This window comes from Canis lupus, chromosome 3 (genome assembly GCF_011100685.1).
Source record: "Canis lupus familiaris isolate Mischka breed German Shepherd chromosome 3, alternate assembly UU_Cfam_GSD_1.0, whole genome shotgun sequence".
NCBI lineage: Eukaryota > Metazoa > Chordata > Mammalia > Carnivora > Canidae > Canis > Canis lupus.
In genome coordinates, this window is record NC_049224.1 from 80,935,033 (window position 1) to 80,950,579 (window position 15,547).

Here is a 15,547-nt window from a genome sequence, read left to right on the forward strand (position 1 = left end):
ATTTTTAATTACTCGGTGCTCCTTCTTGTTTTTTTTTTTTTTTTTTTTTTTCCGAAATTTCATTCGTATTCCAAATAGTAAAGGGTTATGTATAGTGAATTCATGTTAAAAATGTGTAAATTCACCAGAATGCAATAAGTATTTGTAGCAAAGCATGAAGAAACTTAGATTGCATGCAGCTAGGATGTGAACAGCATAATCTTTCTTTTTCTCTTTCCAAATGGCAGCTTAGGATATTGAGACCCTATTTCATCATTAATGAAAAGGGATTTGAGAAATACCGGGATAAAAAAAACAAAACTGATCCTGAAATCCCAGGCTAACAGAGCACTCTGGGATTATACTTCCTACTTCTGACTAGACAGCTATACCCATGAGGTAACAGGGGCACTTGATGTAACACTGTGATTTACTGACTCTGTAACAAATGCAGCCTCAACATGAAGAAAGGTTTCGAAGCCTCCACATTCATGTTATAGATTGGTAGATGATTTTATATGAACAATTTAAGAAAGCCATTGATATCCGCCATAGGATTGTCTACATAGGAGCGATCCCCATTATGAATCACATGAAAAAAAAAAAAAAAAAAAAGACGTGGAAGTCGAGTTTGACTTCCTCTATATTGGTATGTTTCTAAGAAATCTTACTCATCTGCCCGATGACTCTACAATCAGGATTAGAAAATGAAAACTGAAAAATGATATGCCCATTTTAGGCCCAATATAATATATTTAAATCGCTATTTGCCAATTACCTACGCCCTTCTTATTAGGGAGAATAACGAAGTTTGGGATGTTATGATTGTAGGTAGGTTCATTCTAATGATAGATAAGTACAGATCCAGAAGGTTGATTCTGCCTAAAATGACAGCGAGAAATAACAAGCTTGTTAGATTGTGTGTTTACTTTAATTTCACATTTTACAACTGGTTTTAAATTTTCAAAGTATTTGCTGCCTTAATCTGAAGATCTAATGCAATCCAGTCCAAGACAGTAATAATAGAAGACTAATGTTTTCCATTTAAGATAATATTTTCTTTGGTCTTTGAAAGTCCTCGAGGGGTAAACTATTTTAATTTAATAGCTGCAATTGATCTTCAAATATTCAGCAATATTAAAAGCAAAGAGAGCCTTTTTTTTTAATCAACCAAGTTAGAACTAAAATAAATGAAGATATTCATAACATGAGTTCAGGAAGCAAGGGAAAAGAAGAGTAAATAACTTTTGACAAATAAACTTCTTTGAACAAATGATGATAGCATGCTGCCCTTTAAAAGCTGTAGCTCTAATAGTTTTATTACACATTGGCCCCATCTAGTTATTTATTTGTTCATTCATACATGTAAGATAATGAATAATTATCAGTAAGTGGCCTTTGATTGTAATGTCCATTGATTATAATGTTTCCTATTGCCCCCAAATAAAAAAGCCCTAATCTTAAAAAAATCAAAATTCTTAAGAAAAAGCCACTCATGTAAAGTTTTGGCATTTTTGTAATACATGGTTTTTATGTCCTGTTAAGTTTCTCTCTTTTCATGTTTTCTAAGTTCTCCTTACCATCCCATGCCAAAGATGCTTATTCCAATTCTGGGAGGTTAAGTGACATGAAAGATTAATATATAAGTATAACCCAGTTACCTCTGAAATCTATTTTATGATATACGTATAATGCACAATACCTTGAACATGTATATCTAAGACTTTACTATTAGAAAGAAGCCTGTATTTCATTTAATTGTGTAAGAAATCAGCATAGTGTGAAAGGGCATGCTTGGGGGGTTAGCAAGTGTGCCCTGAGATCGTGTCAAACTGATTCTGTTTCTCACCTCATTCACAGTTTTGGATGGACATATCAACCTCTGAAACTTGAGTACGTTCTCTACTAGATAGGTAAAATAGCATACCCAACTCACATTTCTGTTGCGTGAATTTTATATGATGCATTTTACGAACTTAGCTTAGAGCCAACCACATGATAAGCACAAAATAAAGCATACGCTTATTTAGTATCACAAGCTTATTTACTAGATATGAAAGCAATTCTCTAAAGCAGTGTTGTCCGATATGGCAGTCATTAGCTCCATGTGGTTATTGAGCATTTACAATGAGGCTAGTCTGAGATGAGATGAGGCACTGTCATTGTAAAATACACACCAGATTTTTAACTTTATTTTTACAAAAAAGAATGGAAAATATCTCATTAATAGTTTTGTGTGGATTAAATATTGAATGATAATATTTGATATATGGGTCTAAATCAAACATAAAATTAATTTCGCTTCTTTTTTTTAATTGTATTAATGTGGCTAGTAGAAAATATAAAATTACATGTTTAGTTTGCATTCTATTCATAGTGGACAATGTTGCTCTAAAGTATTTTCCGGGATCCCTGGATGGCGCAGCGGTTTGGCACCTGCCTTTGGCCCAGGGCGCGATCCTGGAGACCCGGGATCGAATCCCACATCAGGCTCCCGGTGCATGGAGCCTGCTTCTCCCTCTGCCTGTGTCTCTGCCTCCTCTCTCTCTCTGTGACTATCATAAATAAATAAAAATTAAAAAAAAATTAAAAAAATTAAAAAAAAATAAAATAAAAAAATAAAGTATTTTCCATAACAATGACCCAGGATACTCTTTTTTTTTAATGTAGGTGCATTATCTGAGGTCCACAAAAATGGAACTGCATTTCCTAAAAACTCCCTAAAAACTGCAAAATTTTTGCAGACAAAAATTTGAAAACCATTTCTTGAGGTTTTCACACGTTGGATGTTGCCAAGATTCCAGCCTCACCTAAGACCTACCTAAGAGTCCTGAAAGATTTGACTATTCCTACTTAATGTCTAATGAGTTTAGGGTAAGATTCAAGTCAGAGATGTCTATTGAATCCTCTAGGCAGTTCCTCTAGGCAAGTACCCAATCAAATAGTCAACCTCAAGGTTAAGGGGAACTTGAAGACATCTCATTTTACAAGTTAAGTTGAAATATGTGGATCTTTCTTAAGATAGGGCACAAACAGAACTATAATAAGGATAAAGGGATCCCTGGGTGGCTCAGCGGTTTAGCGCCTGCCTTTGGCCCAGGGTGCAATCCTGGAGTCCCGGGATCGAATCCCGCGTCGGGCTCCCGGTATGAAGCCTGCCTCTCCCTCTGCCTGTGACTCTGCCTCTCTCTCTCTCTCTCCCTATGTCTATCATAAATAAATAAAAAAATCTTAAAAAAAATAAAAAGAACTATAAGGAGGATGATAGGGAAGGGGCAATGTTTTTTCTTTTCAGTATGATCCCACGTGATACGTTCCTGGATATGTTTCCGCATAAGACACATGGTTGAGCTGTAAAAGGAGGTGAGAAGAGTCAAAACAAATAGATGCTGTAGGAGTTGTGATTCTTACGTGTGCTTGGTTGGGAGGGTTCGTCCGTGTCACTGTCCTTTGAGGAATATCCTAGTATAGTGAAGTCTTTTAGAAGTTAATCTAATTAAGAATAAAAAACAATTTACAGGTAAAAAACTAATATATTAAACTTGTTCAATTTAAAATTGTATGACAAGCATTATGTGACAAGAAAAGGTCTCAGTTTTTCCAAGCAAAATACAAGTTTGCCCATTGTTTATTCAATTTGTATATTTTATTCTCTCGTGTGCCAGAACCAGCAAAGAAGTGATAACAGGCAACAGAAGCCTAAACAGAATGTATAGAAGAAAAATAAAAATTAAAAAATATATATTCATTATTGTTCCGGTAAATTGAAAAGTAGTATTTTTTAGACATAGAACAGCTCAGTCTAATTCCAGACACTATCAGAACCACCTGCCATCAACATAAAGAGACACAGTCACTGATCAAGAGAGAAGCCAGCACATTCTCCACATTCTCTCCAAGATAGTCTAATGGTAGCCAACAACTTCTTAGATTCTTGGAAAGTGGAGAGAAGACTGGAGACAAGGAAATAAGAATCCTGGGAGAAAAGAAGAGTCACAACTCTCAGGAGGCTGTGCTAGCAGAGTGGGGTGATGGCACGGGGATGCTAATGTTGACATGTGTTTTGTGAGTGGAAAACCCCTTTCCCAATTTCTCTGTTCCTCCTCTTAAATGTACCACCCTTTCAGTAAGAGCTGTAAAATAGACATCATGGGAGGAATTTTGGCAAAGGGAGAACCACAAATATGTAGAAATGCTGGGGAATGCTGACCTTGAGAAGGAAACAATGGACCTTGACGCTTAACTGATCTACTTCTTGAGTTTGTTTGTTTTTTCTTTTCAGTCATTAGATATACTGTGACCATCTATTTCTCCTGCAGAGAGGGGACGCCAATGTTTTCAAGGAAGATTTTAATGAAAAGATAGGCCTAGGTTTCATTATGGGGGATTCAGAGAGTGGGTATTAAATCAAGGGAAATATAACCCTAACCTTTTGAGCCACTTTATGATCCAAAAATAACATGTAGGATAGATCTGTTCTTATTTTTTTTTTAAATCTGTTCTTAGAATGTAGACTTAGGGGCGCCTGGCTGGCTCAGTTGGTAGAACGTGCAACTCTTGATCTCGAGGTTGTAGGTTTGAGCCCCATGTTGGGTGTAGAGATTACTTAAAAATAAAAGTCTTAAAAACAATGCAGAGTCATATGTCACAGATACAATGATGGTACTTTTTAAAATAATCTAGCATTTACTCATTACCTCATATAAAAACGTTTCATCTAAATTAGATTATACCTTTTCAGAAAATCATCTGAAATCTATTCTTTCTAGGTGTATGTATTTGACATATGTACATACAACTATACTTTATTTTAATGCATTTAGTTATATTTCAATAAGGCTATAGTTAAGACAACAAAAAAATTACAGTTCATTTTTTTTTCTCTTCACAAAAAGATAAACCTCTAGTACCTAATAATTTCACATTCAAGTTCTATCTTTTGACTCTTCCTAGAAAACAGGAGCTTTATCTTTCTCTATAGAACACAGATTAGCATAAAGTTGGCTGTTTGGGTATCTTTTGTCTTTCAAAGAACCTTTACTTTCAGAATTTCCTAAAAGCTGGTCCATCCAATTCTAGGAAACTCAATATCCTCTGTTTTATCATAAAAATGTATGACCTCAAAGTAACTATAAAATTGCAACAAGGAATCAGTATAGAGAATAAATGGAATGATTTCTGTACCTATCCATAAAGAAGAATGCTGACATCCTTGATATGATCACCTCAAAAGCTCCTGCCAAAGAAATAAAACAAAGGAAAGCAACACAGATACAAAAAATTTATCTGAATGTGCTAGAGTTTCTAAGATATACATCTATTAAATTAATTAGAATAACTGCATCTATAACTTCTCAGATAGCATGCTCTCTTCCCTGCAAGTTAAACAGCATATGAAAGAGCAGGAACCAATCCACAGCTGCTAAGTCACGCCAGTGCAATCCCACACACTCCCAGCCATGCTTTTCTCCCTTCCTGTGTCCTCAGAAGCAGACAGGTGCATTTATCCTATCTGCCCTTAACTACGCACACAGCTGTCATGCTCTTGCAGATGGAGATGTGGTTTTTACCTTTGTGAATATTGGCTTTCTTCAAATATATATGTGTGAGGATAATAACTGCAATATCAAGAGCCTTCAAGGCAATTTTCACAACCAATGTTGCAAATTTACCCGCGGTAACAGCTCATAATGGCACTGTAAGATAAATGTTTTAAATTCTTTTAAGGTATCCCACTTGTCTACCAGTCGTCCAGTGGCTTCCTATGTACTCAGAGTAAAACCATCTAGCCTCTGGTTCTCTCTGACCTGATCTGTAATACAGCTTCTGCACCCCCTCCGCCCCCACTACTCCCCCTTTCCTACTATCATGGTCTCTGGTGCTATGCCTCAAGTATCCTATGCATGTTTCTAAACTACCCTTGATGTTCCCTCTGCCTGGAGAGACCTTCAACTCTTAAACAGTGTCCTCTCTTTTCTTCTTTAGGTCTTTCTCGAGTATGACTTCCTTTTTTTAGGCCTTCACTGACCATCATATTGAAAATGACAGCCCTCCCTCACTGTCCCTTGGCATTTCTCATCTCTTGCATCTGCATTTTTTTTACACAGTACTTGCACCATCTAATTTTACACTTTATTTATGCACATCTTAATAATTGTCTGCATCCCTCCAGTAGAATGTAAGCTGCAGGTGATAGCAGCGATTTTTATCAGTGCTTGATTTGCCATATCTCTGTGCCTTCGGTGCTGCCTGGCACAGAGCATGTTAATATGTATTAAACGAAAATGTATTGCTTGCATACACACAGAAGGTCACACAAACCATTCTACAAGCTTTCACTCAGAGCCTAGTATGTAGAGGGCTTTGTGTAGTCAATAATAAATTAGATATAATTCCTTTTTCCTGCAAAGGTCACATTATTGTGGGAATAGGAGTATAAAAAATTAATTGCAAAGCAAAGTGATTAGTGTATGTTGAATAAAGACCAAAAGTAGAACAACTCATGAAGTGTGGGAGGCAGGGAAAGCATCGCATAGGAAGTGACATTTGAGCTGAGTCACTGAGTCATGAATATAAGTGTTTCTGAGGAATAAAGAAGGATCAAAGGACATTGTAGACAGAGAAAAAGGAATGTACCAAGGCTCGGATCTGATAAAAGGAATGTAGGATGGGGGCACCTAGGTGGTACAGTCAGTTAAGCAACCGACTCTTGGTTTAGGTTCAGGTCATGATCTCAGAATCATGAGATCCAGTCCCTCATCAGGCTCTGTCATGCTCAGCACAGAGTCTGCTTGAGATTCTCTCTCCCTCTCCCCCTGTCCCTCCTGCTCATGCTGTCTCTCTGTCTCTCAAATCAATCAATCTTTTTTTCTTAAGATTTTATTTATTCATGAGAGACAGATAGAGAGAGAGAGAGAGAGAGAGAGAGGCAGAGACACAGGCAGAGGGAGAAGCAGGCTCCATGCAGGAAGCCCAACATGGGATTTGATCCCGGGACTCCAGGATCACACCCTGGGCCCAACGCAGGATCTAAACCACTGAGTCACCCAGGGATTTCACACACACACCCCCCACAACCTTTTTATTTTAAAGGAAAGTAGGACAAGTAGCAAATAGTTTAGTGTGACTAGAGCAAAGAATACTTGGGAAATAAGAAACATAGATGGATTACTTCATTTGCTAAAAATCTTTTTGCTCTGCTCATCAGTGTTCACTTTATTCAATAGATGCCCCTGGAGGATTATACACAGAGATGCTACCTGAGTGATCCAGAAGGCAAGATCTCTTTTTTGGAATGATCACTGTGAGGGCAGCATGAAAGATGGATGGTCTGTGGATGGACGCCAGAAAGAGAAGCAGAGGTGATGTCTGGTAAAGGAAGATAATGAGTTCAATTTTGCACATTTTACATTGAGACCTGAGGGACAGAAATATAGAAACCAATTGTCATTTGAAAACAGCTCTTCTGGTAGGCAGTGACTTCTAAAATAAAGCATGTAACCCTTCATAGAAGCTTTGGCGACAAAACATGAAAGGGCTGAGAAAGATGAGGAAATGTCCAGGGACGTCTGGGTACACCTAGCATGTAGTGACAGCTCTTACTGTATGCTCTCAGGGTAGAACTTGATAAAAACTGTGGTCCAGCAAAGTTGAAAGGCACAAACTTCTCAGGTAGAGGTGGCTTAACAAGAAGAGTTGTAGGAGCGGGGGTTAGGGCATAAACCAGAGAGCAGTGAGCTGACAGGTGACCGCTGAAAGGAAAAAGAAGAAAGGAATATTATATGTTAAAGATTCTATTTTATGAACAGAGGGATATGAAGAAGTTGATACTATTTAAGATGTTAGACATCTGGTCACATTTACAAGTAGAGGAAAGAGAACTAATGCGGAGAGAAAGAGTGAATATAACTCAGGTAGAGAATGATTAACGAAGCAGTATTGGAGAACAAATAGAGAGGGTGGCATGACATACATGGATAAAGAATTTAGCTTTAGCAATTTTCTTTTTTTTTTTTTTTTGTGACCTGATATGGGAATATACAAGGTAAGAAGAGGTTGCAATCATTGAGGTTGTCTGCATAGCGTAATGGTTAAGATCCAGGTCTCCAGCATCAGATGCTCTAGGTTCAAGTTCCATTTTTACCACCTCCTGGCTACAGAGGTATTGGCAAGTTACTGAACTCCCTGTGCCTTAGTCTCCTCATCTGCTCTGTGGGGATGCCAAGGACTCCTTACTCATTGGGCTGTTATGAAGAACCCGAGAGTCAGCCCCCTCCCTGTAAAGTTCTTAAGACAGTGTCTGGCACTACTTCATCACTATCTAAGTATCTATTGAGAAAATAACTTAGGAGGGCGAAGGTATTTTAAAGGTTCAGGCCTAGAAGCCTCTCTTTCCTGTGAGGAACAGTGAGGCAGGAATGTGGGAAGGTGAAAGCAGCATTCAGGGTCTAAGGGGAAGCTTATATGTAACAGGCTTTCATGTCTAAATTCCTCTCCCTATAAACAATCATAGAGCGAACCCAAATGGTGCCATCACCTCCAGCCACCAGTAACAGATGGGGAGAATGGTAGCTTGGTGTAAAATTAATAAAAATAATTTTGCTTTACACACAGACACAACAGAGCCTTCAGATTCTTACCAGTTTAAAAATAGAGACGCATTTGTAATTGTAAACACTTGGGTTGTTTAGACTTCTCAGATCAAGTACATTTGAGCTTTACTACCCCCATTGTTGTTACGGATGAGTACAAATACTGTCAAGTGCCATGTGAGGCCAGGCACTAATTTTAAACCGAGGGAAGCTCTGAAGTCGGAGCCCTGGGCCTCCAGTTGGGTTCTCTTCCTTACTAACTACATGACCTTACCAAGTTAGTAAACGCTGAGCTTTAGTTTTTTCACCTGAGAAGATGGCACAAAAATAATATCCATCAGCACCATAAAAATGAGATGACCTGCTCAGCCTCAACACACGTGGCGTAGTGTCTGGTACGTAATAGATCCTCTGTCAATGTGGATTTCCCTAAACGATCATTGTAAATAAAATTGTTGAAGCCATCTGAACACCACCAAACAATTAAGGACACCATCCAAAATCCTGACCAGCCATCTACTTGTCAAATCACACAATTAGATAATGTAAAAAAAAAAAAAAAAATACATATGGGTTTCTAAAAGGGTTGACTTAAAATATTTAAATACCAAATCAAATCAGAGATAAAATATTGAAATCTTTTAAAAGAGTATCTGTATGTCATATGAAAAATGATGAATCTCTTTAAATGTCTTACATACTTCCCTGAATAGTATTATCTTGTGACCTTCATTTTTTTTACAGTAATAAAAGTACCTCGATCCTGACAAGATTTATTGTTTCCAACTAATATCTCCTGCGTTGGGTGTGAATTTCATTCCCATTAACACCTCACAATTTAGGGCTTTTAACACGTAATTTTTGCAAGCATAAAACACCTTAGACCCTAAACAATCTAAAGTAAATCAATATATCATGTTTTGTGCAGAAGAAAGGGAAAATAATAAAGCGATACATTTCTCCTACATTGCTAGGGCTGCTTGGATATGACAACCTTCTTCCTTTTCACTTGATAAACGACTAGGGAATGCTCAGTCGCTTGCCTGATAGGGAGCTAAACTTATTTCAGGACATGTTCTAATGAGTCATGGTAGAGGCCAATAGTAACCCTTTCTGCTACTGCATCTTCTCTCTGCCCAGTATTTGCATCAGATCTTGATGGTTTTGAGGAATTCAGAAGGGTTAGCAGCTTGAGGAGATTTAAATTTAAGTTAACACTGACTGCCCAACCTGACTGATTTGACAAGCCTGTAGATAGAAAGGCGGTCAATGTAGCTTACGGAAATGTTTTTCTGAAACAGAGGGCTGTTAAGTTTAGTAGTTTCTATTATCAGAAACACTTTCAGAAAAAAAAAAAATCAAGGTTTCTATCTCTAAATTTCCTAACAGTCAAATTTAATTCAGACCTTATTTTGAATTCTAGATATCATGATTTGTCTTTTCCAATACAACTCCTTATTTACAGGTTCAATGAAGTCAGCACGTACTAGTAATTACTCCTTTGGGAAGAATACTTGGAAGAGGCTCCTTCACAATCTTTTTTTTTTTTTTTAATGCATCACATATGTAATATTTTTTTATGTCTTCATTCTAAATTAGAATATAAGGGATGGGCCCCAAAGAGTGTGTTTAATAAATATTTGTTGAATGATAGAAGAATCCATTTGTCTTCTTTTTTTTTTTTTTCTAAGATTTTATTTTTATTTATCCATAAGAGACAGAGAGAGAAGGGCAGAGACATAGGTAGAGGGAGAAGCAGGCTCCCTGTAGGGAGCCTGATGTGGGACTCAATCCCAGGACCCCGGGATCATGATCTGAGCCAAAGGTAGACAGACGCTCAACCACTGAGCAACCTAGGTTCCCCATTTGTCTTCTAACAGAGCCTAGAAAGGTCATTGTCATGGAAGCCCATCTCAAACTGAGCCTGAGCCCTGTATTAAAAAGCCAGAGGTCGCATGGCACAGGGGATGCAACCTTGGCTAGTGTCCTGCTGTTCTCCCCTGTATTAACTGCCTGCCTGAAAAAATGTCCCTGTTTGCCTACAATGCACTTACTCACATTAACTTAGCAAAATTTGTAATTTATGTGAACACATACTTCTTACATGATTCTCGTTCACATAACCATATTACTGCTCAGGAAAATATGCTGTTCACAGATTACAGCAACTGTGTATAAACTGAAGGACTTTCCTTCTGCTGCCTTATCAATAAAAGAGGGAGTTAGAAAGGTTATCTCTCTCTTTACAGTTAAAGATACTTGAAAGGAAATGAGATATGTACCAGAAATAAAAAGAATCTGTATGGAAGAGTTAAGAGAAATGCTCTGACCTTGTCTTTTATGGTGCCCATTATTGTTTATAATGACTTAAAGAGTTGCTCAGGCATGAAGCTGACATTTATGGTATTTTATCTTCCATACCAACCAGCTGAGAAATCTTCCACTTTCATTAATATATTTTAATCAGAGATTCCTGGAATCTAAACACTTCTTATTCCTTTCAGAACTTCCCAAAATCCATGACACCAAGTTCAAATGCTCCCATTCTGAAGCCCCAATATTTTCAACTGACTTACAGTAAGATGTCATTTACTTCACCCCTTGCAAAATAAATTACCATTGATTTAAATAACAACAGAGTGTGTGGGGCCAAACATCTTCATTCACAAAATTTGTCTCATTGATTTCCAAGTATTTTCAGCCCCAAACAAGAAAGCAAAATGTAAGAGGAAACAAGAGACTAGTTTTAGAAGCATCTGGGTCAAATTTCTGCAGCCACCAGGGATCATCAACATTCTGATTTTCACTGACAGACAAGTAAGAAAGATTTGCAAAAAGTGTCAACAGCAAAGGAGGAGCCCACATCTTCTAATATTTATTTGCATTTTTAACATTCCTCACTTTCAGATCAAAAGATGGGTTTGAACATTTATTATTTTGAGAAGTGGACATACTGAGGCTAATTACTCAATTGCAAGGATTTTTTTTTTCAAGTTTCAGGTTCCAAAATAAAGAAGAGAAAGCAGATAATTGCTGCTACCCTCTCACTCCTGGGGTCAACCCCTGGTTTAGAGACATTTGAAAAAATCAGTGGCTCTGCTCTATTAGGCCAAGAAAACCAACCAACACAGAAAACAAGGTAAAGAAGGTAGCTGGAGAGGAGTGGAAGAGTAGGAACTAACTAAATATACTCTTCATCTTTAAAGAGAATCATGTTATTTATTTCAGTTATTTCAGTGTCCTCTCTAACATAAACTACAGAACAAACCATATTCTACCCTCAAAAATCCTTATGGCCACAGGTTCACCATTTTAAAACAATGAAAAATTGCATTTTAAAAATGGTAGTGGGAAGGAAGAAAACAACATGACAAAAATATATTCCTCAATTTGCCCCCCCTCCCAATATTTGCTTGGGCAAATGGGGGATATACAAATAGATATCTTATGGGAAAAAACGTAGAGTGCTATCTAAAGATACTTTCTAAATGGAAGCTCCTTCACTATCTAAATGTTTCCTGAAAGTGGTCTACAATGTTAACTCAAAAACATTTTTTTTTTAAAGATTTGATTTATTTATGAGAGAGAGAGAGAGAGGGAGCATGCACGGGTGGAAGGGCAGAGGTGGGGGGGAGAGAATCTTAAGCAGATTCCATGCTGAGCACAGAGCACGACATGCGGCTTGATCTCATGACCCTGAGATCATGACCTAAGCCAACATCAAGAGCCAGATGCTTAACCCAGTGAGCCACCCGGGCACCCCAGGCAAAAACATCATTTAGTACCAACAAAGCATCTTCATTCACAAAATGAAGTGCTTAGTTCTGTGAGGTACACAATGCTTAACAAATTTTATACAGACCAAACAAAACAGATATGTACTCATATGTAAATACCATCAAATTTAGGAGCATCCACATAATATAAAACTAGGGTTCTAATTCTATATCTTATAAACTTTCTCTAAATCTAATATTGATTATTAGATTTATGATTATTTCACTATGATTATTTCACAACTTTCTAAAAGACAACGATGTAAGAAATATTCCCCAGCGCGTACGTGAGGATTGAAGGGATGTTAATAGTTGAGAAACAGAAGAGGGACTCTTATGCTCAACATATTTCTGAGATCTTTGATCCTCTAACACTCTAATCAGAATAGTCCAGCAAAAGACATTTGTTAAGTGCTCTCACTTTTGAACATCAAAATGCCTCAGTAAAATCTCCACTAAATTAAGCTTACCCAGAAATAATTGAATCTGTACAGCATCAATTTTAGGATATTATTTTAAAAGATTTTAATTTAAAGACAAAATTCTGAATGGCTTATATCACACAAGGGTATAGAAGTTGGAATTTTTTTTAATTAAGTCAGTTTGCACAAGCATTGCTCGTATAGCCAATGATTCTCGACTACTTTGAAGTTACAGCGCCAATATCTTAGCATGGCATATGAAGTCCTTAGAAATAGAAACTCCACCTCATTTAATTGCTCAGTGTTTCCACTCCATCACAAAGGACACCTCTAAGTCGTATACTAACTGTTCCATTTCCCTGTCCGGAAAGCACCTTCTTAGCCTTGAAGACTCTGTCAAGGTCACTTCTCTGCAAGCTCTTTCTACGTTCCAGGAAAAATTAGTATCTCCCTTCTCTCCCCTGCTACTTTCTACATAAATGTCCCAAGATCCCAAGAGTTGCAGCCATTTGTTTATAGGATGGTGTCTTCTGCTACATTCAAAGCAGCTTCTGTAGTGGGCACATTTCATACCTATTTGTTGTACTTTCTGTATTAGAAGCAATACCTGGCTGCATGTTCTCAACTTGGTAAATGAATGAATGGACATAAATAGATAAAGGCATATCATAGAAAAAGGCAAAAACGGATGCTTACTGTGTTTTTAATATGATGGACAAACACAAAATATCTCTGGGGCAGCACGTAATTGCAGATGTATTTCTGAATTTCCCTTCTCTCCAAATTTGTACCCATGGCTGACTTGTCCGTCTGCATACAGATGAACCTACTCACAGACATCGTTTCCTCACGGACTCACAGATGTGAATACTAATTTGAGACAGCAATTTATGGTTGGGGTTACATATTTTCTATTTTTTGCCCCTTACCCACACACCTGTTCCTGTCCAGTCTCGTCCTTATTCATTACGATCATGCTCCATACCTAGGAGGTTGAGCAATGCTGCTTGCATTCACAGAACAAATTTTTCTCTGGTTTATAGCTACGTTTGACCAATGGGAATTCCTGGTCCAGACTAAAGAAGGGAGAACAAAGTCAGAGTATTCATTCTCCCAGCCTACAGGACCACTTTGGGCGGGAGCTCTCTACTTTGACATTATTGCCAAATTGGGCACCATATTTCAATACCGTGAGAAGCAATCTTGTGACCTATAGGATGTCTAGTGGCATCCCTGGAATCTACTCAACAGATAGAAATAATCTTTGTATAGCAATTTACAACTCACAGATTACTTTCACCTATTCAATATCACTTGAACTTAATAATTCTTTAAAATATTATTAGAATGTTTATTTTGGGGGGCACCTGAGTGGCACAGTCAGTTGAGCATCTGACTCTTGGTTTTGGCTCAGGTCATGATGTTAGGATCCTGAGATGTAGAATCTGCATTTACCATAGAGACTGCTTGAGATTTTGTCTCTCCCTCTCCCTCTGCCCCTCCCCCGACCACAATTCTTTCTCTCTCTAAAATAAACACATCTTTTTTTTAAAAAAAGGATTTTTTTTTTACCAATGAGAAAACCCACATATACAGTAACTAACAAACCTATACCTAAAAATCCTATAAAGCAATAATAATATGCACAGAATTTCTTTTATCCAAGTCATAATCTCATTTCATACTCGCTTTGAACTAAACATCCTTATATTACTACTTGTCTAAATTCCAGGCATCACTAGGGCCATTAAGTTTCATATGAAATGCAAAAGTCATAATGGAGTTCTCTGGCATTATATTAAATGTGAGTCATATAGTTAGCCATCTATTATCCCTTTTTCTTCTGCTTAGATGGATAATGTTGCAGTCATGTTGTATTGACAATTGGAATCTTCTTCAAAGGTAATGTATTCTGAACCTCTTCTACAAAAATGCCCACCAGGATTACAATAGAAAAATAACTCCCGGCATGCTTACATATTTGATCATTTTATGTTAAATCAAGAAAGATGCTAAATGCATTTTCGAGTTTCAGAGACTGCTTCTATCTTTCCTGTCTTCTGCCCACTACTACTGCTATTGTAGAAAACTTGGACCCATTGAAATTTGCTCATTCAGAGACAACATCTATCTGCTATTGGACTTTAAGAAACTAAGTGATGTTAGCACATATGTGCCTTGAGAAGTTTAGACATCGAAGGAAGAGGAGGTAATGTTTCCATTAGGATCTCAGGGAGTACTGATTTCTTTTTTTTAAGATTTATTTATTTATTTATTTATTTATTTATGATAGACATAGAGAGAGAGAGAGAGGCAGAGACACAGGAGGAAGGAGAAGCAGGCTCCATGCCAGGAGCCCGACGTGGGACTCGATCCTGGGACTCCAGGATCGTACCCTGGGCCAAAGGCAGGCGCTAAATCGCCGAGCCACCCAGGGATCCCCAATTGCCGAGCCACCCAGGGATCCCCTCAGGGAGTACTGATTGATGAGACTGGGTGAAACCAAATCTTTACTCCAGAGTCAACTTTTTTTTTTCCTCTTTTTCCTTTGTCTTTCTTTCTTTCTTTCTTTCTTTCTTTCTTTCTTTCTTTCTTTCTTTCTTCTTCTTTCTTTCTTTCTCTTTCTTTCTTTTTTTTTTTTCTTTTGGAGTGGGACACTATCTTGGATTCACAATCTCCAAAGAAAATACATATAGAGCAAACTGAATGCATGTAAGCTGTGACTGAATGGTCTTTTTTAAGTCAAAACTTATCATTTCCTCTGTCGATAACTACTAGT

The 15,547-nt window shown here is 37.5% G+C and overlaps 1 protein-coding gene across 13 annotated transcripts in view; it reads right to left on the reverse strand.

The window, feature by feature from the left end:
* Positions 1 to 15,547, reverse strand: part of PCDH7 (protocadherin 7) — a 415,603-nt gene that overhangs the window by 372,957 nt on the left and 27,099 nt on the right. The gene's annotated exons all lie outside the window — the stretch shown is intronic.